The following is a 27,884-nucleotide window of genomic DNA, read 5'->3' as shown; positions in this document are numbered from 1 at the left end:
CAGCACAGCAGGCCCCTCCCCCAGAACACCAGCTAGACTGACTGACAACTTCCAGGAGAAGCCAAGGGACTTAAAGTACACAGAATCAGAAGATACTCCCCGGTGGTTCTTTTTTTGTTTGTTTCTTTTTGTTTTTGTTTTTGTTTTTGTTTTGTTTTGCTTTTTGATTTGTTTCCTTCCCCCACCCCCTTTTTTTCTCCTTTCTTTTTCTTTCCCTTTTTCTTCTTCTTTTTTTTTTTTTTCTCTTTCGTTTTTTTTTCTTTTTCTTCCCTTTTTTTTTCTCTTTCTCTTTTCTTTCCTTCTTTCTCTCCTCTCTTTTTCTCTTTTTCCCAATACAACTTGCTTTTGGCCACTCTGCACTGAGCAAAATGACTAGAAGGAAAACCTCACCTCAAAAGAAAGAATCAGAAACAGTCCTCTCTCCCACAGAGTTACAAAATCTGGATTACAATTCAATGTCAGAAAGCCAATTCAGAAGCACTATTATACAGCTACTGGTGGCTCTAGAAAAAAGTATAAAGGACTCAAGAGACTTCATGACTGCAGAATTTAGAGCTAATCAGGCAGAAATTAAAAACCAATTGAATGAGATGCAATCCAAACTAGAAGTCCTAACGACGAGGGTTAACGAGGTGGAAGAACGAGTGAGTGACCTAGAAGACAAGTTGACAGCAAAGAGGGAAACTGAGGAAAAAAGAGACAAACAATTAAAAGACCATGAAGATAGATTAAGGGAAATAAACGACAGCCTGAGGAAGAAAAACCTACGTTTAATTGGGGTTCCCGAGGGCGCCGAAAGGGACAGAGGGCCAGAATATGTATTTGAACAAATTCTAGCTGAAAACTTTCCTAATCTGGGAAGGGAAACAGGCATTCAGATCCAGGAAATAGAGAGATCCCCCCCTAAAATCAATAAAAACCGTTCAACACCTCGACATTTAATTGTGAAGCTTGCAAATTCCAAAGATAAGGAGAAGATCCTTAAAGCAGCAAGAGACCAGAAATCCCTGACTTTTATGGGGAGGAGTATTAGGGTAACAGCAGACCTCTCCACAGAGACCTGGCAGGCCAGAAAGGGCTGGCAGGATATATTCAGGGTCCTAAATGAAAAGAACATGCAACCAAGAATACTTTATCCAGCAAGGCTCTCATTCAAAATGGAAGGAGAGATAAAGAGCTTCCAAGACAGGCAGCAACTAAAAGAATATGTGACCTCCAAACCAGCTCTGCAAGAAATTTTAAGGGGGCCTCTTAAAATTCCCCTTTAAGAAGAAGTTCAGTGGAACAGTCCACAAAAACAAAGACTGAATAGATATCATGATGACACTAAACTCATATCTCTCAATAGTAACTCTGAACGTGAACGGGCTTAATGACCCCATCAAAAGGCGCAGGGTTTCAGACTGGATAAAAAAGCAGGACCCATCTATTTGCTGTCTACAAGAGACTCATTTTAGACAGAAGGACACCTACAGCCTGAAAATAAAAGGTTGGAGAACCATTTACCATTCGAATGGTCCTCAAAAGAAAGCAGGGGTAGCCATCCTTATATCAGATAAACTAAAATTTACCCCAAAGACTGTAGTGAGAGATGAAGAGGGACACTATATCATACTTAAAGGATCTATTCAACAAGAGGACTTAACAATCCTCAATATATATGCTCCAAATGTGGGAGCTGCCAAATATATAAATCAATTATTAACCAAAGTGAAGAAATACTTAGATAATAATACACTTATACTTGGTGACTTCAATCTAGCTCTTTCTATACTCGATAGGTCTTCTAAGCAAAACATCTCCAAAGAAACGAGAGCTTTAAATGATACACTGGACCAGATGGATTTCACAGATATCTACAGAACTTTACATCCAAACTCAACTGAATACACATTCTTCTCAAGCGCACATGGAACTTTCTCCAGAATAGACCACATATTGGGTCACAAATCGGGTCTGAACCGATACCAAAAGATTGGGATTGTCCCCTGCATATTCTCGGACCATAATGCCTTGAAATTAGAACTAAATCACAACAAGAAGTTTGGAAGGACCTCAAACACATGGAGGTTAAGGACCATCCTGCTAAAAGATAAAAGGGTCAACCAGGAAATTAAGGAAGAATTAAAAAGATTCATGGAAACTAATGAGAATGAAGATACAACCGTTCAAAATCTTTGGGATGCAGCAAAAGCAGTCCTAAGGGGGAAATACATCGCAATACAAGCATCCATTCAAAAACTGGAAAGAACTCAAATACAAAAGCTGACCTTACACATAAAGGAGCTAGAGAAAAAACAGCAAATAGATCCTACACCCAAGAGAAGAAGGGAGCTACTAAAGATTCGAGCAGAACTCAACGAAATCGAGACCAGAAGAACTGTGGAACAGATCAACAGAACCAGGAGTTGGTTCTTTGAAAGAATTAATAAGATAGATAAACCATTAGCCAGCCTTATTAAAAAGAAGAGAGAGAAGACTCAAATTAATAAAATCATGAATGAGAAAGGAGAGATCACTACCAACACCAAGGAAATACAAACGATTTTAAAAACATATTATGAACAGCTATACGCCAATAAATTAGGCAATCTAGAAGAAATGGACGCATTCCTGGAAAGCCACAAACTACCAAAACTGGAACAGGAAGAAATAGAAAACCTGAACAGGCCAATAACCAGGGAGGAAATTGAAGCAGTCATCAAAAACCTCCCAAGACACAAGAGTCCAGGGCCAGATGGCTTCCCAGGAGAATTTTATCAAACGTTTAAAGAAGAAATCATACCTATTCTCCTAAAGCTGTTTGGAAAGATAGAAAGAGATGGAGTACTTCCAAATTCGTTCTATGAGGCCAGCATCACCTTAATTCCAAAACCAGACAAAGACCCCACCAAAAAGGAGAATTACAGACCAATATCCCTGATGAACATGGATGCAAAAATTCTCAACAAGATACTGGCCAATAGGATCCAACAGTACATTAAGAAAATTATTCACCATGACCAAGTAGGATTTATCCCTGGGACACAAGGCTGGTTCAACACCCGTAAAACAATCAATGTGATTCATCATATCAGCAAGAGAAAAACCAAGAACCATATGATCCTCTCATTGGATGCAGAGAAAGCATTTGACAAAATACAGCATCCATTCCTGATCAAAACTCTTCAGAGTGTAGGGATAGAGGGAACATTCCTCGACATCTTAAAAGCCATCTATGAAAAGCCCACAGCAAATATCATTCTCAATGGGGAAGCACTGGGAGCCTTTCCCCTAAGATCAGGAACAAGACAGGGATGTCCACTCTCACCACTGCTATTCAACATAGTACTGGAAGTCCTAGCCTCAGCAATCAGACAACAAAAAGACATTAAAGGCATTCAAATTGGCAAAGAAGAAGTCAAACTCTCCCTCTTCGCCGATGACATGATACTCTACATAGAAAACCCAAAAGTCTCCACCCCAAGATTGCTAGAACTCATACAGCAATTCGGTAGCGTGGCAGGATACAAAATCAATGCCCAGAAGTCAGTGGCATTTCTATACACTAACAATGAGACTGAAGAAAGAGAAATTAAGGAGTCAATCCCATTTACAATTGCACCCAAAAGCATAAGATACCTAGGAATAAACCTCACCAAAGATGTAAAGGATCTATACCCTCAAAACTATAGAACACTTCTGAAAGAAATTGAGGAAGACACAAAGAGATGGAAAAATATTCCATGCTCATGGATTGGCAGAATTAATATTGTGAAAATGTCAATGTTACCCAGGGCAATATACACGTTTAATGCAATCCCTATCAAAATACCATGGACTTTCTTCAGAGAGTTAGAACAAATTATTTTAAGATTTGTGTGGAATCAGAAAAGACCCCGAATAGCCAGGGGAATTTTAAAAAAGAAAACCATATCTGGGGGCATCACAATGCCAGATTTCAGGTTGTACTACAAAGCTGTGGTCATCAAGACAGTGTGGTACTGGCACAAAAACAGACACATAGATCAGTGGAACAGAGTAGAGAATCCAGAAGTGGACCCTGAACTTTATGGGCAACTAATATTCGATAAAGGAGGAAAGACTACCCATTGGAAGAAAGACAGTCTCTTCAATAAATGGTGCTGGGAAAATTGGACATCCACATGCAGAAGAATGAAACTAGACCACTCTCTTTCACCATACACAAAGATAAACTCAAAATGGATGAAAGATCTAAATGTGAGACAAGATTCCATCAAAATCCTAGAGAAGAACACAGGCAACACCCTTTTTGAACTCGGCCATAGTAACTTCTTGCAAGACACATCCACGAAGGCAAAAGAAACAAAAGCAAAAATGAACTATTGGGACCTCATCAAGATAAGAAGCTTTTGCACAGCAAAGGATACAGTCAACAAAACTCAAAGACAACCTACAGAATGGGAGAAGATATTTGCAAATGACATATCAGATAAAGGGCTAGTTTCCAAGATCTATAAAGAACTTATTAAACTCAACACCAAAGAAACAAACAATCCAATCATGAAATGGGCAAAAGACATGAACAGAAATCTCACAGAAGAAGACATAGACATGGCCAACATACACATGAGAAAATGCTCTGCATCACTTGCCATCAGGGAAATACAAATCAAAACCACAATGAGATACCACCTCACACCAGTGAGAATGGGAAAAATTAACAAGGCAGGAAACAACAAATGTTGGAGGGGATGTGGAGAAAAGGGAACCCTCTTACACTGTTGGTGGGAATGTGAACTGGTGCAGCCACTGTGGAAAACTGTGTGGAGGTTCCTCAAACAGTTAAAAATATACCTGCCCTACGACCCAGCAATTGCACTGTTGGGGATTTACCCCAAAGATACAAATGCAATGAAACGCTGGGACACCTGCACCCCGATGTTTCTAGCAGCAATGGCCACGATAGCCAAACTGTGGAAGGAGCCTCGGTGTCCAACGAAAGATGAATGGATAAAGAAGATGTGGTTTATGTATACAATGGAATATTACTCAGCTATTAGAAATGACAAATACCCACCATTTGCTTCAATGTGGATGGAACTGGAGGGTATTATGCTGAGTGAAGTAAGTCAGTCGGAGAAGGACAAACATTATATGTTCTCATTCATTTGGGGAATATAAATAATAGTGAAAGGGAAAATAAGGGAAGGGAGAAGAAATGTGTGGGAAATATCAGAAAGGGAGACAGAACATAAAGACTGCTAACTCTGGGAAACGAACTAGGGGTGGTAGAAGGGGAGGAGGGCGGGGGGTGGGAGTGAATGGGTGACGGGCACTGGGTGTTATTCTGTATGTTAGTAAATTGAACACCAATAAAAAAAAAAAAAAAAAAAAAAAAAAGAGGTAATTAAGTTAAAATGAGGTCATTAAAGTAAGCCCTAATCCAATGAAGACTGCTGTTATTATGACAAAACATGAAAAGACACACACAGAGGGAAAAACTATACGAAGAGAGGCAGAATACAGCCATCCACAAGACAAGGAGAGAAGCCTTTGAAGAAACCAGCTCTGCTGACACCTTGGTGTCAGAATTTCGGCCTTCATAATTATGAGAAAATAAACTTTTGTTGTTTCAGCCACCTAGTTTGTGGTTCTTTGTTGTGGTTGTCCTAGCAAACTGATACACCACCACCATAATCAAAAGAACACAAATTTAAACAGCAGTTATAACTATCAGACTAGCAAAGAGAAATTAAACAACTATATTAGTGTTGATAAAATAGTCATACACTGCTAGCAGTAGTATAAATTGGTATTCCTTTCTGAAGGACAATTTAAAAACAAGTCCTAGAGATTTTAAAAATCGAAAACATTTTGATCCACCCACTTATTCTGAGAATAAGTCATGGAAATAATCAGTGTTACACAGAGATGTTCATTACAGCCTACTTTAAGCATGTGAAAAATTATAAATCTCCTAGATAACAAAAACTAAAGGATTAGCTTAAGAAATGTTAGCTCCTGAAGCTAGAATACTAAGCAGTCATTAAAATGTTATTTTTGTGGATGAATTAGAAACATAAAAAGTAAAATAAATAAATAAATAAATAAATAAATAAATAAATAAATAAATAAATAAATAAAACAAAAAAAACCTAAAAAGTTATTAGTTTGTTTTGAGAGCTATTTCAAATATATAACAAATAAACAGAATAATATTCTGAAAATGTAATATTTTGACATACTTGCTTTGATTATTATAAAGAAATAACACATTACAGATCCAACAGAATGATCTTTGTGCTCCTTGCTTCAATAGTATTTTTCTTCTACTACCATTCTCATATCCTAAAAGGTAACTTTTCTTAAAAATTAATTTCACTCAACATTTTATTTTCAAGATCTATTCATTTTGTCTCCTAGAGCTCTAGCTTATTTCTTCCAATTGTGACATAGTGTGCCATTATATGAATACGCTATAATGGCAAATACAAATTTGTCTTCTTTTGATGAATCTCTTGGGTTTTTCCAATTTTTTCCCTATGACATGTGCCAGGCTGCAGTGAACATTCTTGTACATATCTCTATGGGCACATTTGTGACATTTTCTCCAAAATACATATTTAAGATCTGAATTATGGGACCCTAAATAGATGCCCCCTTAACTTTACTATATATTGCCTCAATGCTTTCCAAAGTGGTGGTGGTACTAAAGTCACACTCCCATTGTGTATCAGTTAGTTTTTGCTGTATAATAAACCATTCTTTAACTGAGTGGCTTAAAAAATGAATATTTGTTATTTCTCACAATTCTTTGGGCATCCAGGTCTTCTGGTCCGGTAAGTCTGGCTGGGGCTGGATTTTGTAGGATGGCCTTACTTGTACATCCAGGTTCTCATCTGTGATGGCTGAGCAGCTAGAAAAGCTTAAGCCACTCTCCATATGGAGTCCCATCATTCAGAAGGCTAGCTCTAGCTTGTTCACATGAAGGCAGATAGACTTCTGGGAATAAGAAAGATCAAGTCCTAACGAACAGAAACTTTTCAGTCCTCTACTTTTATCATGTTTGTGAATGTGCCACTGGCCAAAGCAAGTCACGTGGCCAGGTGAGCTTCAAGGAGTGGAGAAACATGCCCCACCATTTTATGGAAGGAGTGGAAAACTTATATTACAAAATGTCATGCACATAGCAATGGAAGAACTATATGGTAGTTTTTTATTTTTTTTAATGTATTATACACTAGTGGTGGATGAAAGGTCCTATTCCCTACATTCTTGGCAGCACTTGGTGTGACATGACTTTTTAAATTTTTGCCAGTCTGAGAAAGAGAAAGCAGCACCTCATTATTATTTCCATTTTAATTTGCATTTATTTGATTATTAGTAGAGTTATACATCTCTTCATATAATTATTGGCATACCATTCATGTTTTATTTGTTTATTTTTTGGCCCCAAGCATAGAAAACATTTTATTATGGGAGTAGAACAGAGGAATACAAGTAGAGATATAAGGAGTCTGCAGGCTGGCCTATGATTAAGTTTCCCATGTATATAACAGCCAAAAAAATATCTTGGTGGAGCTGTAAAGTATGTTAGAAATATGCTCAGGTCATGGTGGCAGGCCCAGCAGGTATGTTTTGGGAGGGTGTGAAATGATGTTAGTCAAATACCTATAAAGACGGGTACTATTGTTTGTAACTAAAGGGAAGGAGTGGTTTTGATGGTTATGGTCAGAGACATAGGGCAAGAAGTTGTGGTGAAAAGCTGGAGGAGAGTAGTAGAAGAAGGCCCTGGGGAGTGAGTGATCCTCTTGCCAAGAGTGAAAGGGTTGTTATGAGGCAGACTCCAAGTAAAGTAATAATCTCCATTAATTTTTAGAATGGCACACATAGTAGTAACCTTTACCAGATTTCCCTTTAGGCATAGGAGTATAGGGGTATACATTTTATTTATTTATTTTTAAAAGATTTTATTTATTTATTTATTTATTTATTTAGAGTGTGTGTGTGTCTGTGCACGCACACATGAGCAGAATGAGGGACAGAGGGAGAGAATCTCAAGCCAGCTCCACACTGAGCATGTAACCCAATGTGGGGCTCGATTTCATGCCTCTGAGATCATGACCTGAGCTGGAATCAAGAGTTGGTCCCTTAACCGACTGAGCCACCCAGGCACCCGTGTAGGACTATACATTTTAGCAGGGAGCAAGGAATGTATCAGAGTCATGGGCTAAGTAGACAGTGAGCTCAGAAATGTAATAGAATCCTTAATATCAAAAGAAGAAAAGTAAAAAATGTCCTGTATTCAATTGTGCCTTACAGGAGGCATTGTTTGGGTGAACATCTTGGTGTCCAGGGTGAAATTGTCTTTGGAATAGGGAGCAAAGTCATCTTCAATGATGATGTCTTAGGCTAGGGTGATATCATCTCTAGTGAGCTTCTGGGCTAGGGTGATGTCCTCTGTGACATGGGACTCAGGTGTCCTTTCCTTTTGAAAACCCACTTGAGTTGATGCAAGCCTCACCATTTGCCATGCTTGATTGAAACAATGACTTCCTTGCAGGGTTTGGGCCTCTGGATTATAAACCAATGAAAGCAACCAGAGCAATATAGATCTTCCTCAATTTGTGATGGAGTTATAACCTGATAAACCCATTGTAAATTGAAAATACTGTAGGTTAAAAATGCATTTAATACACCTACCATAGCCTAGCCTGGCCTAACTTTAATATGCTTCAAGCACTTACATTAGCCTATAGTTGGGTAAAATCACTTAACACAAAGTTTGTTTCACAAAAAAAAAAAATTGGGGATATGTTGTGTAATTTATTGAATACTGTACTAAATGTGAAAAACAGAATGGTGGTAAGTGTATTAGTGGTTTGCCCTCATGATTGTGTGGCTGATTGCAAGCTGTGGCTCACTGCCACTGCCCAGCATCATGGGAGAGCATTGTACCACATATCACTAGCCTGGGAAAAGACCAAATTTGAAATTCAAGGCTCATCTGGGTAACTCAGTTGGTTAAGCATCTGCCTTCAGCTCAGGTCATGATCCCAGGGTCCTGGGATTGAACCCCGAGTCCCTCCCTGCTCAGCCAAGAGTTTACTTCTCCCTCTGCCTACCCCCCCCCCCACTAGTGCTCTCTCTCTCTCTCTCAAATGAATAAATAAAACCTAAAAAAGATTCAAAATTCAAAGTACAGTTTCTACTGAATGCACCACTGTAAAGTTGAAAAATCACGTCAAGCATTGTAAGTTGGGGACAATCTATAGTAATATTAGCAACAGTCACCAGAATGGTGTGCAGCTGCACTTGACAGGTCTTTGCATTTGTGGAAGTCTTGACTCAAGTAGGTCCCATAGCAGGGGGAGCAGTTTCCTCGCCTGTAGGATAGTCTATGGTTAAGGGGTCCCAGGAGAGTCTGAACCTTGATCCAGCCCCCAGCCTTTGTGGGATGGGAGCAAGATAAAAAAATCTATCAAGGTAGGCTAAGGCTTGGTGCCAAATAGAGACCTGGGGAGGCTTATTTGCTACACTGGAATTTGAAAAGGAGTTGTTTGAGGACACCGTTATGTCTCTCAGTTAAACCAGCTACTTGGGACCTATAAAAGACATTAAAAATATTAGTTTTATTACATTCCTTTTCCATGAACTCCACATTGTATATGCCAAGTAGTGAAGCGCATTTCTTGGTTACAATTAGAAATATCTGGGGATCCCTGGGTGGCGCAGCGGTTTAGCGCCTGCCTTTGGCCCAGGGCGCGATCCTGGAGACCCGGGATCGAATCCCACGTCGGGCTCCCGGTGCATGGAGCCTGCTTCTCTCTCTGCCTCTCTCTCTCTGCCTCTCTCTCTCTCTCTCTCTCTCTGACTTACATAAATAAAAAAAATAAAAAATAAAAAAATAAAATAAAAAAACAATTAGAAATATCTTAACTCTGAAGGAAGTAAGGAGTATTCTGGCAAAACCTTATATTACAGCCTCAGGATATGTAGAGATATGTACTTCTGATTTATATCATGGATATTTCTGAGGCAAGAGATTTCCAGAGGTTTTTTTTCTTTTCTTTTCTTTTCTTTCTTTCTTTCTTTCTTTCTTTCTTTCTTTCTTTCTTTCTTTCTTTCTTTCTTTCTTTCTTTCTTTCTTTCTTTTTCCTTTTTTTTTACCTTGAAGGGGAATATTTTTAGGAAATAGTTCAATAGTTTATAATAAATGTGAAGATGGGATCATTCGTTTGCCATGGCATCCAGTGCCAAGATGATTACCTGAAGTTCGGCCAAGTGTCTCGTTTCTTAGATCCCATCTTTTATTAGGAATGTCTTAGTTTTAAGTGGTTATTCCACTAAGCTCTGTTACATATGATGGTTCGTGCCATCTGTGTAGTCTTCCAACTGCCATTGCTGTAAACTCAGCTAATTCCAAAAGGCTTCTCAGATAACCAAGGATCTGGGGGAGGGGTGCAGCATGGCATCTGTCAAGGGACTGAGGACAGGAGAAGCCATCCCTTTCTGCAGGTGGAATATACCCGAGTGTCCCTTTTGGCTCCATCTTGCCTTAAAGAGGTCTCCACTGCTGATAGCACTCATGTTTTAAAATAACATACATACACACAGAAAAAAGACTGGAGGAATATATATTGGAATAGCTCAATTTGGGGAGTGGAATTATGGATTATTTTTACTTTCTTTGTGTGTAATTTTTTTTAAGATTTTATTTTTAAGTAATCTCCACACCCAACCGGGCTTGATCCCATGACCCTGAGATCATGGCCTGAGCTGAAATCAAGAGTCAGACGCTTAACCAACAGCCACCCAGATGCCCCCAGAGTTTGTTTTTAGTGTAGTAAATCCTCCCACCCTCACCCCAAAGTGTCTCTTCTCCCAAATTTCTCTTATGGGTGTGCAACTCTTTAATGGCCTTTCTCTTCCTGCTCCTGATTCCACATCTTCTCTCTGACCTTGGCTTCCAAGAGTAGTTTGGTAAATCCCCACAAAAGTTTTTTAAGTATTTATGGCACCTACAAGTTAATACCTACTTGAAGGAAATTGAAAGAATTGTATTGAAGCTGGAGACATTGTTTGCTTTGTGAACAACAGCTTCTCCAGTTTCTGGGCTTTACCAAAGCTGTGCTGCATGAGGGTAATATCAATTTTTACATTTCCCCCGCCTTGGTGAGGAGGAAATCTGAGTTACAATGGTATAGTGTTTCCAATGTGAGTCAGATTCCAGGGTCCCTTTTATTTTTTATTTTTTAAATTTTTTAAATTTATTTATTCATGGGAGACACAGAGAGAGACAAAGACATAGGGAGAGGGAGAAGCAGGCTCCCTGTGGGGAGCCGGATATGGGACTCCATCCCAGGACCCTGGGATCCCACCCTGAACCAAAAGCAGATGCTCAAGCACTGAGCCACCCAGGCATCCCACCAGGGTCCCTTTGTTATCGCCCTTGACTGTGCCCCCTCTTAGTGTAGTTCGGGTCCTAGGCTTTGCTGTTCAGCTGCCCTCGTGCTGGTTATTGGATGCAGGGTGAATAAAGGCCAGAGGTGTGGCCTACCTGTATGGGCAGACTTGGTTGCACACTAGAACCATCTGGGATGCTTTTAAAAATGGTGATAAAAAAAAATAAAAATAAAAATAAAAATAAAAATAAAAATGGTGATACTCAGGCCACACTTAAATCAGAATCCTTGGTACAGACTCCGGGCCCCTGAATTTTTTTTACCTCTCGAAGGAATTGCATTGTACAGCAAGTTTGGGAATCCCTGGACAAACACTAACAAAATCACACCCTACCCTAAAACATTATAACTATTTTGTTCAGAGTACTTCAAATAACTGAGAGTTCTATCTGCCTCACGCTCTGTTTCACAGATGGGAAATTTGAGACACATGCAAAACATATGACTCATATAAGGAAGGCTGCAGGTTAACCGTTGAAAGGGGTATAGAAGGTGTGGCCTTCTACCAGTCACTGTTCCCAGTAAGGCATAAGATGTGGTAAATCCTGTTATTATTCTTTGACATTTCCTGGGACCAAAAGATTTTGTAGAATTTTAATGGCAATGCAGGCAATTTGAATGGAATCATCATGTGTTAATTTCTGAATTAAGGTCTTATACCCGAGAAATGTAAAGCATGGGGAGATAAAGTAATCGTATGTTTTTTTTTTAATTGATGATATGGTTTTGGTTTCATTAGTAAAATCTGACAAAGAGCTAGGCAAAATGTTTACATATGGTCAGAATCGATGTCAAAATAGTTTAACCTTATTCTATAGCAATGTGATTCCAGAGAGACTTCTGTTTACCAGCTCTGGCTTCAAATAAATGTCATAAAATTCAGACCAAAGTCACTGTTGAGCCACAGAACCTATTTCTTGGTGGTTATAGAATATTTAAATTCTGGTGGGGATGATGTGAGAGGAAATGAGTTGATAGGGACAGAGTTTTTATTCTAAAAATTAATGTTTCATATCTAATTTCATACATTTCTTTAAGGTTTTATTTTTATTTTTTTAATTTTATTTATTCATAAGAGACACAGAGAGAGAGAAGCAGAGACACAGGCAGAGGGAGAAGCAGGCTCTATGCAGGGAGCCCGATGTGGGACTCGATCCTGGGTCTCCAGGATCACGCCCTGGGCTGAAGGCAGGCACTAAACCACTGAGCCACCGGGGCTGCCCTAAAGGTTTTATTTTTAAGTAATCTCTGCATTCAACCTCGGGCTCAAACTCACAACCCTGAGATCAAGAATCACATGCTCCCATTATGGAGCCACCCAGGCATCCCAATTTCATATTTAGTTAACCTTTTTTTCTGATCAGGTACTAAATTTGTAAATTACTAGCTTCATCATTACCATAGTTGGACCAGTGAAAACAGGACCATAGATTAATTTGAGCAGACCTATATTTTGGTTGTTTCTGTTACTTTCCTCTTTTGCTTTCCATAGTCAAACCATTTCTGCACTGGTATAGACAGGATGGAAGACACTTGCTGGAGAGGAGAAAGCCATTCGATTTGGGATTATTAGAGTGAAACCTGTCAACCCCACTGAAGAACAGTTTTATCTGGACATTGCAGAGGATATCCTATATGAATGGAAGGTCAAAATGGAAGCCCCTGGACTTTGTTACAGAAGAGTTCCCCCACCAGCTTGCAATTGAATCCTGAAATTCTTTTTTTTTTTTTAAAGATTTTATTTATTTATTCATGAGAGACACAGAGAGAGAGAGAGAGGCAAAGACATAGGCAGAGTGAGAAGCAGGCTCTCTGCAGGGAGCCCGATGTGGGACTCGATCCGGGGACTTCAGGATCATGCCCTGGGCCAAAGGCAGGTGCTGAACTGTTGAGCTACCCAGGGATGCCCGAGTTCTGAAATTCTTCCACCAGCAATTCAACTTTTAGGATAAAATGCCATCTCCCTCGTGGCAGATCTTGTGAGTTCCCCACTCACCATCCACTCTTCCTTCTTGCTAGCCTTAGGTTGTCAGATAAAGCACAGAAGGCCCAGTTAAATTTGAATTTCAAATAAATAGCAAATAATTTTTATTATAACTATGTCCCACATATTACATACTCTACTAAAAAACAAAGTGTTCATTGTGAGAAAATCAAATTTAATTAGGCATCTTCGGTATTTATTTACTAAGCCTGGCAGCCCCATGCTGACCAAATGGAAATTCTGTCTGCGGCAGCAATATGAACATCTGCAGACATTAGATCATGATTGGTCTAAATCAATCGTGATTATACAGTCCCTCACTTTCCCAGGCCTCTTGCAGCTGGGAGTGTCTATGTGATCAGTTCTGGCCTCCAAGACATTAAGGAAAGTCTGAGTAGGTGTGGGGTGCAATTTAAAGAAATTTTTTTTTTCTGGCAGGAGACATGACTAGTGGTGCCATCTTTGTTCTGTCCTTCCCTTCTGCTCAGAACATGGATCTGATGCTTGGCAGCAGCAGCAGCACCGTCCTGATGATAAGGGCAAGCAAAGACAACTGTAGAGACACTGGTGCCGGTGACATTAAGTCCTCCGTGTCCGGTCAGTGACTGCTACTTCCAGAGGCCTTGCTTGTAAGAAAGACAAGCACTTAATTCTATAAATCACATGTGTTTCCTATAACTTACAGGTGGAAAAACCCTCTTAAAGAATGCAGATGCCCCAGGAGAGGAAACCTTTTATGCATACCTTGTCATTTATCGGCATTGATGACTGGCTTGCTGAGAGGCAGTTTTCATTGAGCAATCACTGAGAGGAACCATCGTCTGCCCAGAGAAAGCAGTAGAAGAGATCCAGAGCTACTACCTCTTAGTGGCACTGATCCACAGGGCTCTGGGTTGATTTGGAATGAGCTGTGACTCCTGAAGAATTCTCATAGATTCCTGCCTGGGCGGGAGTGGGAGGCAGGATGATGTCCATACCCATGTTCTAATCCCTGGACCTGTTAATATATCACATTACATGGCCAAGGGGAATTAAGGTAGCAGAGGAATTAAGGTAGCTAATTAGCTAGCTTGATGATAGGGAGATTATCCTGAATTATCTGGATGACCCCAATGACATCACAGGATCCTTCAAAGAAAAAAATGAAGGCAAAAGAAGGAGATAGAGAATTGGAAGGAGATGGGAAGACAGTACCAGGTAGAAATGATCTAAGGCTCAAGACCATTGCTAGTTTGAAGGTGGAAGAACGGCTCACAGTTAAGGAATGTGCATGACCTCCAAAGCTGGAAAAGGCAAGGAAATGGATTCTCCCCTCCAGACGGGAATGCAGCCTGACCCACAGCTTGTTTTCAGGCCAGTGAGACCCATGTCAGACTTCTGTCCTGGAGAACTGGAGGCTAATAAATTTGTGTTGTTTTAAGTCATTTTGTTTGTGGTAAAAATATTTATTCATTAATTGATTCCCTTATTCATTCAGCAAATATTACTGAGCTTCTACTTTGAGTTGAGCACTTTTATAGATGTTGGGGATATAGTAAGAATAAAACAGATTTAAAGTAACCTCTATGGAGTGCCTGGATGGCTCGGTTGGTTAAGCGTCTGCCTTTGGCTCAAGTCATGATCCCTGGGTCCTGGGATCAAGCCCAAGCCTGGCATCAGGCTCTCCGCTCAGCAGGGAGTCTGCTTCTCCCTCCCCCTCTGCCCACTCCCCCAGCTTGTGCTTGCTCTCTTTTGCTCTATTTCAAATAAATAAATAACTTTTTAAAAAAAGATTTTATTTATTTATTTGACTAATAGAGAGTGCAAGCAGGGGGAATGGCAGGCAGAAGGAGAGAGAGAGGGAGAAGCAGACTCCCCACAGAGCAGGGAGCCTCCAATGTGGGGCTCCATCCCAGGACCCCAGGATCATGATCTGAGCCAAAGGCAGACGCTTACCCGACTGAGCCACCCAGGCACCCCTAAAATCTTAAGAACAAAGCAAAACAAAACAAACATCACCTCTACTCTCACAAAAGCTTTCTATTTATTAGAGGAGAAGCGGTCTGTTTGTGTGTTTGTTTTAATTAAGTGAAACCTACTGGTATTATGTAGTTTAGAGGCCAGAAGTGCTATTGTGGAAGAATAAAAAAGTGAAGGAGAGCAGGGAGAAGTGGGGAGGGGGTTGCCATGAAGGTAACACCGCCAAGTTATGTTTGAGCCCAGTTGGCTACGTGGGGGAGGAACCTTCCAGGCGGAGTGGCAGCAGGTACAAAGCCCAGAGATGAGGGTGTGCCAGGGTGGTCCAGCAGGAGCAAGGAAGCCCGTGTGCCTGGAGCTGAGGGCGTGAGGACAAGGACGATAAAATCAGAGAGTCTGTGGAGCTGGCTTTAGAGAGGCCACCGGAAACCTCTGGCATTTACCCTGAGTCTGGGAGCCCTCATCTTCACCTGAGAAGGATGGCTCTTGTGGCTGGTACCTAGCAGGCTGCTAGGGCCATGAGGGGAAGCTGGGGCACATGTAGTGAGGAAGGGGGGAGGGAGGGACAGCGGAGCTGGGCAGAGGGATCCTAACCAGGACATAGTTTGAGGACAGAGCCTAGAGCACTTGGCGATGAAGGGGGTGTGCGCTGTGCGAGGCCGAGGGCCGAGCATGTGGCCTGAGCACCTGCACGGGCAGGGCCGTGGGCCACAGAGGCAGCGCCCAGCAGAGAAGCGGGCTGGGGCTGCGCGTTGGGCATATTTGAGATGCTGATCTCACGTCCAAGTGCAGGTGTCAACTAAGTAGCTGGAAATACACATCTGGAGTTCAGAGGCGAGATCCAGACTGGAGATGAAAATTTGCAACATGGTCACGTTAAATACAGGAATATGGACCGGCCTGAGGCTGGGTGAGCTCACAGGGAAGGGCCTCGGAGAGGAAGGAAGAGACCAGAGGCCTGAGTCTGGAGGAGTGGCAGTGTCTCCTCCCTGGGACACAGGGAGGAACCAGCAGACGTGGGAGGAGTGACAGGTGAGAAACTGGGAGGACTCAGTGCCTGGTCCAAGGAGGGGTTTCAAGAACAAAGTGATTGTTTGTCTGAAATGCTGCTGAGATGACTCGTCGGATGAGCTGGATAAATGCCTACACGATTTAGGAATGACGTGGACCTGCCTTGGGCAAGGATGGTGCTCCCTAGGGGCATCGGAGGAATCACTGGGTCAGGGAGGGGTTCGCAGAGTTCTGAGGCAGCAGACACAGCCTGGTTCCTCCAGAAACTCCCTTTGCCATACTCCCAGGGTGGTTTGTGTCCCCTGGGGCCCTCTGCTCGGGTTCTGGAGATCCCAGCCCGAAGCCTGCAGAATGCGAGGAACAGGAACAGCTGTGGCTGCTTCCTGCTGATGGCTGCGAGCGAGCGAGGGGGACTGAAGGCAGTGTTCTGTAAAGCGAGGTCAGTGAACTCGGATGAAGGGCAGCCCGGCCCATTTGCTTCTGTGTGGTCTGTGACTGCACTCAGCTCCAGGTGCAGCCAAGGAGTCGCGACAGAGACCATCTAGCCCATGGTGCTGAAGATGTTTACTACCTGGCCTTTCCAGGACAAGCTTGCCCAGTTTTTCTCTAAAAGAGAAAGAGAGAGAGAGTGAAGAAATGAGGGAAGGCTAAAGAAAGAAGGAGCTCTTGAAAAGGTGGTAAAGGAGGGAGTTGCAGGGGTGCCTGGGCGGCTCAGGCAGTTAGGCATCTGCCTTCAGCTCAGGTCATGATCTTAGGGTGCTGGGATCAAGCCCCGAGTTGGGCTCCCCACTCAGTGGAGAGAGCCTGCTTCTCCCTTATCCTCTGCCTACTTCCCCTGCTTATGCTCACTCTCTCTCTCTGTCAAATAAATTTTTAAAATCTTAAAAAAAAAAAAAGACAGGAGTTGCAGTAGAGAGATCCTTCGGGGATTTTTTTCAGGTATGAAGAAGGGTGGGGGATCAAGCACCCCAGTAGAGTTGCCTGGCTAGGCATAGAGACATATGTTTTTTCTTATTATTCTATGAAAAGATGTGCAACCACACACATGAGAGAAATGTAAAATTGAAACCACATACTTCAGTTTTTACCTATCACTATGGACCAAGGCAAAAAACTGTGACACTTGGCTGTGTTGGAAAATGTGGGGGGCGGGGGGAGGGAATAGGCAATTGTGTGTTGTTGATGAGAGTGTAAATATGGGAGTTCTGTATGGGAGGTGTATCATCACGAAGCCTAAGGCGGGGGCCTCCTAACGGGATTGTTCCATCTGGGAAATCTCCATGTGAAACTGACCTTGCACTCAGCTTTGCAGTGATTGTTCAGGAATGAGCTGGGATTATGAACCGTTCTCTTCACTGGCTGGGCATGCAACTGGGAGGCATGAACCCCCCTGTGAGTTCAGCAAAGGAAAATTTTCAAAGACCCAATAGGATCCTCACCCCAGCAACAGTGTCCAGGGCAATTTATCCTTCTGGTAGAGATGGCTGCTGAATCTCCAGCTCCCTGTGGTCTTCTTAAAGCTTAAAGAAGGTTTTAAAGAAGATAGAAATAACAAGGATTCAATGGAAAGAATAAAAATTGATGTTGCAGCAGAGAGAATTGCTGGGGGGTGTTCTCAAGTATGATAGAAAGGTGGGAATCTCTTATATCTTTTGCCTAGGCATAAGGAACTTGTTTCCTCTGCTGTGTCTGATGGTATCTTTTGCTAATCACCTTCACCCTTGAAGGTAACCACTCAGAGGGTAATATCTATCAACTTTTTAAATGCACATACATTTTCTAAAAGACTTTATTTATTTGACAGAGAGAGAGAGAGAGCATGCAAGCACATGCAGGGGAGACCAGAGGGAAAGGGAGAAGTAGGCTCCCTATTGAGCAGGGAACCTGACATGAGGCTCAATCCCAGGACCCCAGGATCATGACCTTAACCGAAGGTAGATGCCTAACTGACTGAACCACCCAGGAGCCCCTGTACCTACATTTTGAGCAAGCAGTACCACTTCTGGCAATTTATTCTACACATGTATTTCACACATGTATGAAGTTCTTCATAGCAGCATTGTTTGTAATAGCAGGAAACTAGAAACAACCTAAATACCCACTGGAGATTTATTTAAAAATCATGATAACATCCCCTCCACTGTGCAAACATTGAAAAAAACAGAGAGGCTTTACGTAAACTGAGGTAGAATGATTTCCAAAATGTTAAGTGAAAAAAGATAGGTAAAGAACAGATATGTTAGACAGGTATTGCTAAATTGCACTCTTGCGTGGTTCAAGGGTGAAGGTAATTGGTAAAAGGTATCATCAGAGTAAGGCAAAAAGATACACATTTGACAAAATGTCTGGAACATCTCTGGAAAGATATCAGAGGAAAAAAAAACACCCGACTCCCCCAAACATTCAACAGTGATTGCCTCTGTAGGGAAAGTGGAAGGGTAGAGGCTATACCTGTTGGTATATTTTTGGATTCTGTATCTGTGCATGAACGGCATTCAAAACAGAGCATGTTGAAAAAATACATGTTTTGATAGGAAAACAAATGAAGGGAGTCCTTATAAGTTCTTAACTAGGAGAGAGACATAACAGGATCAAAACTGTTTCAGAGATTAGTCAGGTAGGAATTGTTATGCACTGAGTGAACTGAAAGAATTACAATGGAGACCGTCAAGTTATTGAAGTATTCCATGGCTGAGGTGTTAATGGGTCTAGACTAGAGCAGAAATGAAGAGAAGATAAGAGCCTGGGACCAGATCCTTTGGCGGAGGTTATAAAGAGACCTGTTTCAGCTTAATATGAGAAAGAAGGTTCTAAAGATTAGAGCTACTAATGGTGGAATAGAGTACCCATCACATGGTGTTTACACAAAAGATAGACAACTATATGATAAAAATATTGTAAGAATAAATCAAGTGTTCAACAATGAATGGGCCAGACTAGATAGTGCCTAAGATCTCTGCCCCACCCTGAAATTTCGTGACTTTATGACAAAGGTGTAGGGATACCCAAAATTCAGGGGTAGAGGAGAGAAGGAATCAGATGAGTGACAACAAAGTTTTGGGGAAGGCAAGAAACTATCAACTTCAAAGAATGAGGGTGGTAAACAAGGATCAGGGTTCAGGCATTAGTTAGCAAACAGTGTCATTTGTTGCCTAGAGGTTGGAGAGCCATTGGATTTCACAGAATGATGGAGTTGTATGAAGACTCCACTGTGTTCAGTTATTGCAGAGCTATTTAAGAGTGGTTTTGGTAGTGGTTTTGTAGGTGGAAGTTTGAGGAATGAGATTTTTTTGTTGTTTTAATGGTTAAAATCAACACAGTAGAAAAAAAGAGTTTGGAAACAGTGGTTAATAGAAAGGATAGCAAAGGCTCCAATTACACATACCCTATGCCACTAAGTGGTCCCACAGCCAACAGATACTTTGTTCATTTTTTCAGTCTTTTTTCTCTCTGTGCTTAATTTTCTATTCTTATTAAAATTTCGTTTCTTTTCTTCAAGTACACTAATCTTTTCTTCTTTCCTCTCTAATCTTCTGTAAATTACAGCTAGTGTATTTTTTCATCTCAGATATATTTTTGATCTCTAGAAGTCCAATTTCAGATGACCCATATTGCTGCTTAACATGCTCAATCTTTCTTCTACCTTCTTAAACTGATGGGATATAGTTATAATAACTGTTTTAATATCCTCCTATAGTGATATAGGTTGATCTCTTTCTATAAATTGATTTTTCCCCTTCTTATTATGGGTCATATTTTCTGGCCTCTGCATGCCTAATAAATTTTGATTGAATGCCAAACATTGTAAATTTTGCTTTGTTGGGTGCTAGTTATATTTTGAGTCCTACAAATGTTCTTGGTCTAGCTGGCTCAGTCCATCGAGCATATGACTCTTGATATTGGGGTTTCAGTTCAAGCCCCACATTGAATGCAGAGTATATATATATATATATATATATATATATATATATATACATATATATTTCTTTTTTTCTTGGCCTTTTTCTGGGAGACAGGTCAGTTACTTGGAAATAGTTTGATCCTTTTGAAGTTTGCTTTTAAGTGTTGCTATTCAGGACCAGAACGACTGTTATTCTAAGGATAGTTTTACCCCATTACCATGTGCTTTATCTAATGTCCCTTGAATTATAAAAATTTCCACTCTGGTGGTGGAAGCAGACACTATTCTCAGCTCTTTGTGAGCTCTAGAGATTGCTCCTTCTGCTGCCCCAGATGGTTCTTTCCTGGCCTCAGATAGTTTCCTATAAACATGCATTCTCAGCTGAAGACTTGAAGAAGACCCTCTACAGATCTTTGGCGTTCTCTCCCTACGTTGTTATCCCTTTCCTAGTAATCTGCCCTGTGGAGTCTAGCTACCCTGGCCTCTCTGGCCTCCTTGCTCCATTTCTATATTTCAGGAGACCTGCTGAGCTCTGTCTGAGTTACCCTTCCTTGAGTGGTGGCCTGGAAACATTTTCAGGGCAGTCATAGGGCTCACCTCACCTTTGTTTCCCATTTTCCAGGATCACTATCCTATGCTGCTTGATGTCCAGTGCCTGAAATAATTATCTCAGAAATAACTTTAATATACTTTGCATGATTTCTTTTTTCAAGTGGGAAAGTGTTAAAACAAAATTCAACAGAGGAAACCATAAAGATCTTATACTGTTTTCATTCAATGGCTTATAAAAGGGACAGCATCCAGTCTAGTAGATAGGATCTCTGAGGACCTGTACAAAATGAAAACCTTTTAGAGGCCAAAAGGAGCAGGAAAAGGAAGTTATACTAGGCAAAAAAGAAAAAAAATTAAAAAGCAGATTGGTTATTGCAAGACTATTTTCCTTTAAGGGAAGCCAAGGGCCCGTCAGGCACCTTACCTACCTGGGCTGATCAGGCGATTCCTGATTGACTGGTTTAAGATTTCATTTCTGAAAGAGCCAAAACTGTAATTAAATCCTAGTTTGGTGACATGGAGCTTAGCATAAGTGACTATTCAGGCCCTGTTGTTTTTAACAGAAGGTAAATCTGATCCCTGTTACTTCCCCCCGACTGGAAATGGAATTCTCCCAAGGTCCTTATAGCCAATACTAGCTAAGTAGTAGATTTTTCTTGTGGTAAAAACGACTATATTTGCTTCGCACATCGAATATACATAAAAACTAGAAGTGATTTTCATCTGATTTCTCAACTACTCTGGTGTTTATGCATTTGGTTTTGGATTCTACCACCAGAGGGCACTTCTGTCACATTTCAACATCTACTCGCAAGTCAGTATTTAAACAATTTTTCATCTGGGACATTTTTGTTCATTTAGCCTGAGAATTATAGTGCTCGGCTTGAGACATGCTATGAGTCTTCCTGAGTCTTTCGTGTCCTTTAATGTAGCAGCCCATTCCCTGATATCCCTGATATGATTGCTGTATCATTTGTTTCTCCTCCACCGTCTCCAAACCTTTCCCCTTCCTGTGCTGTGCCAGGCCTTCATAATTGTAAAAATTCCCCATAACTTCTCCTAAGCCCTCTCACCCCCCAAAAAGTACATTTAGTGTCAGCCACCCTTTTGCAGGTGGCTTCTGGGTAGGAAACGCTGGAGTCCAGGCATATTTCCAGAAGCCTAGAACCACTCTGCTCCTGGGGAATTGATCATCATTGCAAATTCAGTGTGTTCAGATTCTCCCCAACATATGCTCTCCCCTTTGCTTTCCCTTCTAGTTTTCTTTTCTTTATCTTTTTTTGAAATTTTATTTATTTATTTGAGAGACAGAGAAAGGATACAAAAGAACACAAGCAGGGGGAGCTGCAGAGAGAGAGAGGGAGAAGCAGGCTCTCTGCTGAGCAGGGAGCCCAACATGGGCCAATCCCAGGATCCCAAGATCATGACCTGAGCCAAAGGCAGACACTTAACTGACTGAGCCATCCAGATACCCCACCCCTTCTAGTTTTCTTAAGCAGGTATTTTTTAAAATATCAATTTTACTGAGGTATAGTTTATATATGCAGGAGAGCAGAATTTGTCACCCCAGCATATGCCTCTTGGGCATAAAGATGATCTTGATCTGGTCATTTTTGAGAAACAGCAGATATAGGAGAAGCTCTAAAAAGCTAAAAACCCTGAAAAAACTATCTTTTGTAGAAGAATATTTACATTTATAAGAGAAATCTCCATCTGTATGGGTCTCTCCTTCTCTGTACCAGGAAGAGAAAAAAATGACTAAAACTCTAGAAACTTACTGATAGAGATGATAGCAACTTAAATGTGCTTAACAACCTTACCTCATTTACTGGGCTTTATCTGAAACCTCCCATAACTGCATCCCCCCCTCCATTCCCCTACCACCACCACCACCACCCTGCCCTGCAGCATCTTTTATCTTTTGCTAGTGATGGCATTTAAGGTGGTGGCTTGGGACATTTCAGAGAGTTACCTTATTCTCCTGGGTACCTCCTGTCAGGGAGGAAAAAAATTCTCTCTGCCCTTCAAGGCTCCTCTAACTGGACAAAGATTAAACTGACACGTGACAGATCAGAGAAAATCAAACTTAATTTTGTATGTATGAGGAATCTACATAGACACACAGGCAAAATGAGGTATATATGTCACCCTGAACAGAGGAGAAGAGGGAAAGGAATCTGGGGTTTCAAGGAGGGAATGGAATTCACAGGAAAATGAAAATGAGTAAATGTTTGGTAAACAAATGCTTGCTGGGTCTCTCAGAAACCATGGGACTTAGAGAGAAATTTGACCAAACAAGTCCTACTAGGTTCCTCCCTGTCTACCATATCTGGTTCATATTTCATATAGTTACTTGTGATGATAGTTCTCTTCCTGAAACAGGTCCTCTAAATCCTTTTAGGCAGTGTGGAGGGAGGTCAAAGTTTCTTTCTGAGTCTCTTGTGCTTTGTTTTCAGCTCAGCATGATCTGCATGCCAAAATGGTCTGTCTTGGGGTAACCTGCTATGTGGCTCCTACACTCTCATATTTGTAGGAGGTTTATATGTTATTAAATGTGTTTATTTTTCCCCTATTAATCTATATTTTAGTACAGTGGTGTCTCAGCCAAGAATCTAGAAGGGTAGAGTCCTCCCCTACGTATCCAATAAAATATATCCATTTTAAGTGTACTTTTTAAAAAGATTTTATTAATTTTTTCATTAGACACATACAGAGAGAGGCAGAGACATAGGCAGAGGGAGAAGCAGGCTCCCTGCAGAGAGCCTGATGTGAAACACATTTCCAGAACCCTGGAATCCTGACCTGAGCCAAGGGTAGACGTTCAACCACTGTTAGGTCAGGGTTTTGAGAAATGTGTCTACTCATGTAATCATGATGATCAAAATAAAGAACATTTCAATTATCTCTAAAAGTAATTCCACCTCCCTCAGCCCCAGGCAACGACTACTTCTTTTTCTGTCACTATAGATTTCCCTGTTCAGAATTTCAAATATATAAATAGGAATCAAACAGTATGTACTCTTTTGTGTTTGGTGTCTTCATCACAATATAAGGTCGGTGAGATTCACCTATATTGTTGTGTGAATCCATTCCACCCTCCAAACTAAGCAGTGTTAAACCATTAAATTTTTTTTTTTTTTACCAGCAAAAAATGGCTTTATTCAGAATTTGGCAAGAATTGCAATCTGGAACAAGCCAACTACAGCAAAACAACAGACAGATGCACAGAACAAAGGAGAGGACTGGTCTTTTATGGAGGCGGGGAAGCTGAGGAGTCTGTTATAAACAAAATGACCATTGGAGTAAAGGGGGGCTGGAAGTATAGAGGCTTTTCATTAGTTGAATCTCTCATCAACTAAGGGAGGAGGAAAGCCTTTTTTCCTCCTATCTGGATAGTAAAAGATACACCAGTGCAAGGCCTGGATTTGGGTTTCCAACTGACCACCAGTGGTAGACTGTGAGAGTGTCCCCTACTGGCCCCCCAAGCTTCATTTGAAATGAGGATTCCTTTCATTAATTTTCAGAGCAGTGTTCCATTGCATGGATGTGCCACACTTTGTTTATCCATTTAGATAAGTACTTCTTTCAAGCTGTTTTCTTCTGATAAACATCCTCATAGGCATCTGCTCACCGTAATCTTTTTTCTTTTTTTATGTAAATGTTAAATGTACTGCTGACTAGTTTGTTTAATCATGTGTTTATATTATTTTTCAAAATGCAAATATCTTTTTAAAGCTATGATAGTTTTTTTTAAACTGTGATAGTTGTAAGAAGAGTATATATATATATTTTTTTATTTTTATTCTTTTACCCAAACATTAAGAAGTAGACAGTAAAAATTCCTGGAAATGACTGCTTATGTATTATTTATCCGTGTCTTTGATCATGAGAAATAATTATACACAAAGTGATTGTTCTAACTTTTTTCAATCTAATGGTGTAGTAACTTTACTTTCTATGACAACATATACAGCATGATATCCCTACCATTTTTTTAATAGCCGCACGATATCAATGCTACCCAACAAACATTTTCTATAATAAAACTTGTTTTACAATGAAATAGTGCTTCGGGGAACCTGGGTGGCTCAGTTAGGCAGCGGACTCTTGATTTCGGCTCAGGTCTTGATCTCAGAGTCATGAGTTCAAAACCCTCATTGGGCTCCATGCTGGGCATGGTGCCTACTTAAAAATAATGTTTCTATGAAGCACTATGCATTGTCTATAGCGTATCATTTGGGGTTATAAATTCTAGCCCTATTTATTTATAATTTTTGAGCTGCTTGCTGCTCTTTGTAAGTTATAGGTAACTGATTGATGGATATATAAATTCTGTCCTGTATGGTAGTGACTTAATTGACTTCCCTACCCCCACTCCTGTGGAAAAACCACTTTTGTCTCCATTTGTAATTCATCTCAGAATTCCTTTACTCTAAATTAATTTACATGTTTTGACTCTTCCTTTGAACTTGGTTATAACATTTGCCTGATACCCTCACATCATATATATAAAATGAATTCTTCAACACCTCCTCGTTTTTATATCTGTATCCTCATTTTTATATCTGTATGAGTCATGATTTTACCGTTTTTCTGAGGTAAATTTTTCTGAAAATTATCTTTTTTAAAAAGATATTTATTTATTCATGAAAAACACACAGAGAGAGGCAGAGACATAGGCAAAGAGAGATACAGGCTCTGCACGGGGAGCATGATGTGGGACTTGATCCCAGGATCCCAGGACCATGACCTGAGCCAAAGGCAGACACTCAACCACTGAGCCATCCAGGTGCCCCTGAAAATTATCTTTTAACCTTAATTTTTCCAATGTTTATAATATAATCAGTGAACATCCTTATTAAAAAAATCTTTGTGCACTTGTGAAATTCCTTATAGAGAGTAAATTCCTAGACCAGTGATTGTTATATATGTCACACTGTCCAATAGCCCTTCCAGACAACGTGAAGGAATTTGTACCACTGAGAGCAGTGATTGGTAACAGCCTTTAAAATGGTATGAAAATTACCTTACACTGAACTTCTCTGAACAACCATTAACTGCAGAAGAAAATATTAACTAAACTTAAACAGAGCCTCTGGAAAACAATCTGCCATAGGGTACCCTCAGAGTTTCCTGATTAGGAAAGAATGACCCTTAGCATGTGGAAGTGGAAATTCAGCTGCCATTAGCATCCAGAAGCTCAACTGAACTTTCCACACCTTCCCACTGAAGCCCTATGTGGCCCCTTCTATAGGTCACATATAAACCTGTCTCTCTCACAGTTACTCATTACACTCATAGGCTCTTAGGAATGAACCTTGTCCGGTCTCCCATTAATCTAGTTATTGTGACTTAATTTGAGGGCCCCTCAATCATTCGAAGGAAACTTGGATAGTGGAGGACAAGTCTTCCTTCCAATGGCAGTTATAGAAGCCTGTATCCCTATGCCCTCATCAATATTAGGCTTATTAGTCTTTTTTCAACTTTGTCGACCTGATAGGTGAAAAATGATTTATTGTTTTAATTTGCATTGTTTAGACTTTCATTGAAGTTGAGCATCTGTTTTCATATGGGTTTCCTCTTCTGTGAATTCTCCAATCATGTCCTTTGCCCATCTTTCCCCTGGGGCATGTTGATATTTATGTTAATAATTTATTTGTGAGGAAGTCTTCATTAAGGAGCACCTGGGTAGCTCAGTGGTTCAGCTTCTGCCTTTGGCTCAGGCCGTGGTCGCGGGGTCCTGGGATCAAGTCCCACATTGGACTCCCCACAGGGAGCCTGCTTCTCCCTCTGCCTGTGTCTCTGCCTTTCTCTTTGTGTCTCTCATGAATAAATAAAATCTTAAAAAAAAAAAAAAGTCTTCATTAAGAAAATCGACTTTTGTTGTGTACCATTGCATATATTTTCTTGTTTGTTTTTGGCTTTTTATATCCTTTGTTAGGCACACATTTAACATTTTTATTTTTTTATTTTTTATTTTTTTAGACATTTAACATTTTTAATATATGAAGTCCATCAAGCTTTTTCTGTCATTTTTAGTTTTGTCACCATTTTGAGAAAGATTGCCTGTTCCTCAACCATTTCTTTTCTTTCTTCCTCTCCTTCTTCCTCTCCCTCTTCTTCTTCTTCCTTTAAGTTGTAAGATAGATTTCATGGGCTTTAAAAACAAATTTCAATTTTAATTCAATGTGGAATTTGTATGCATGAGGCTCAACCTTTTTTTCCTAAACAGTACATTTATTATTGAATTTGCTTTCTCCATCTTCACGTTTTGAGTGTGGCACTGTACTCTTTTACATCTTTTTCCTGTTCCAGTCAAGGTAATTCTGTTGACTTTTTTTTAATAATTCAAAACTATTTTTGCAGCTTTTGTAGAAATAAACAATCCAGATTTTGGTAAGGAGAGACTTTATTCAAAAGGATTATTGCAAGGAGAGGGGGACTGTTTTGAAAATGTGGGGAGCTTTCTTTAATCATTGCTGCTTCTCTAGAGCACGAGCTTTGATAAAGTTTAGCATTGTTATTCTCCCCTTTGGTTCAAGATGAATGAATATTATTCATCACTGAACAATTCACAGGCAATCATAAGCTTCCGAGCAGAGCAAGGCAAGGACTAAGAAATAATTTCTCGAGGACTCTTGTTGGTATTATTCCTGCAAAATCAGTTGAACCATCTGTTGAGAGGTAGTTACAAAGATAAGGCTTCTAAAAGAGGGATGCTTACAATGGGGGAAGAAAAGAAGTATTAATGTTAATGTTTCCCCTACTAATCTCTTAGGGGAAAACCTTACTAGACAAGCACGGCTTGTTGAGTGTCTGAAAGCTGAGACGACGGTGGGCTTTGTGGTGTTATCTACAAGCTTGGTTCTCCCTCATATAAGGGTAGGTATGACCTGAACATTCTACCAGACTTCCTCATGACCCAGGCAGTGGCTTGTATGAGGAAGAATCCAACACATGCATGCAGTCAAGTTGTTGTTGGACTTCCATTCCTAGTGCTTCTTCAGATCCTAGAGGAAAAAGCCAACTACAAGGTAACCTAGAGTCCTGA

The sequence above is a fragment of the Canis aureus genome, chromosome 1 (assembly GCF_053574225.1).
Source record: "Canis aureus isolate CA01 chromosome 1, VMU_Caureus_v.1.0, whole genome shotgun sequence".
Lineage (NCBI taxonomy): Eukaryota > Metazoa > Chordata > Mammalia > Carnivora > Canidae > Canis > Canis aureus.
This window is presented reverse-complemented; position numbering follows the sequence as displayed.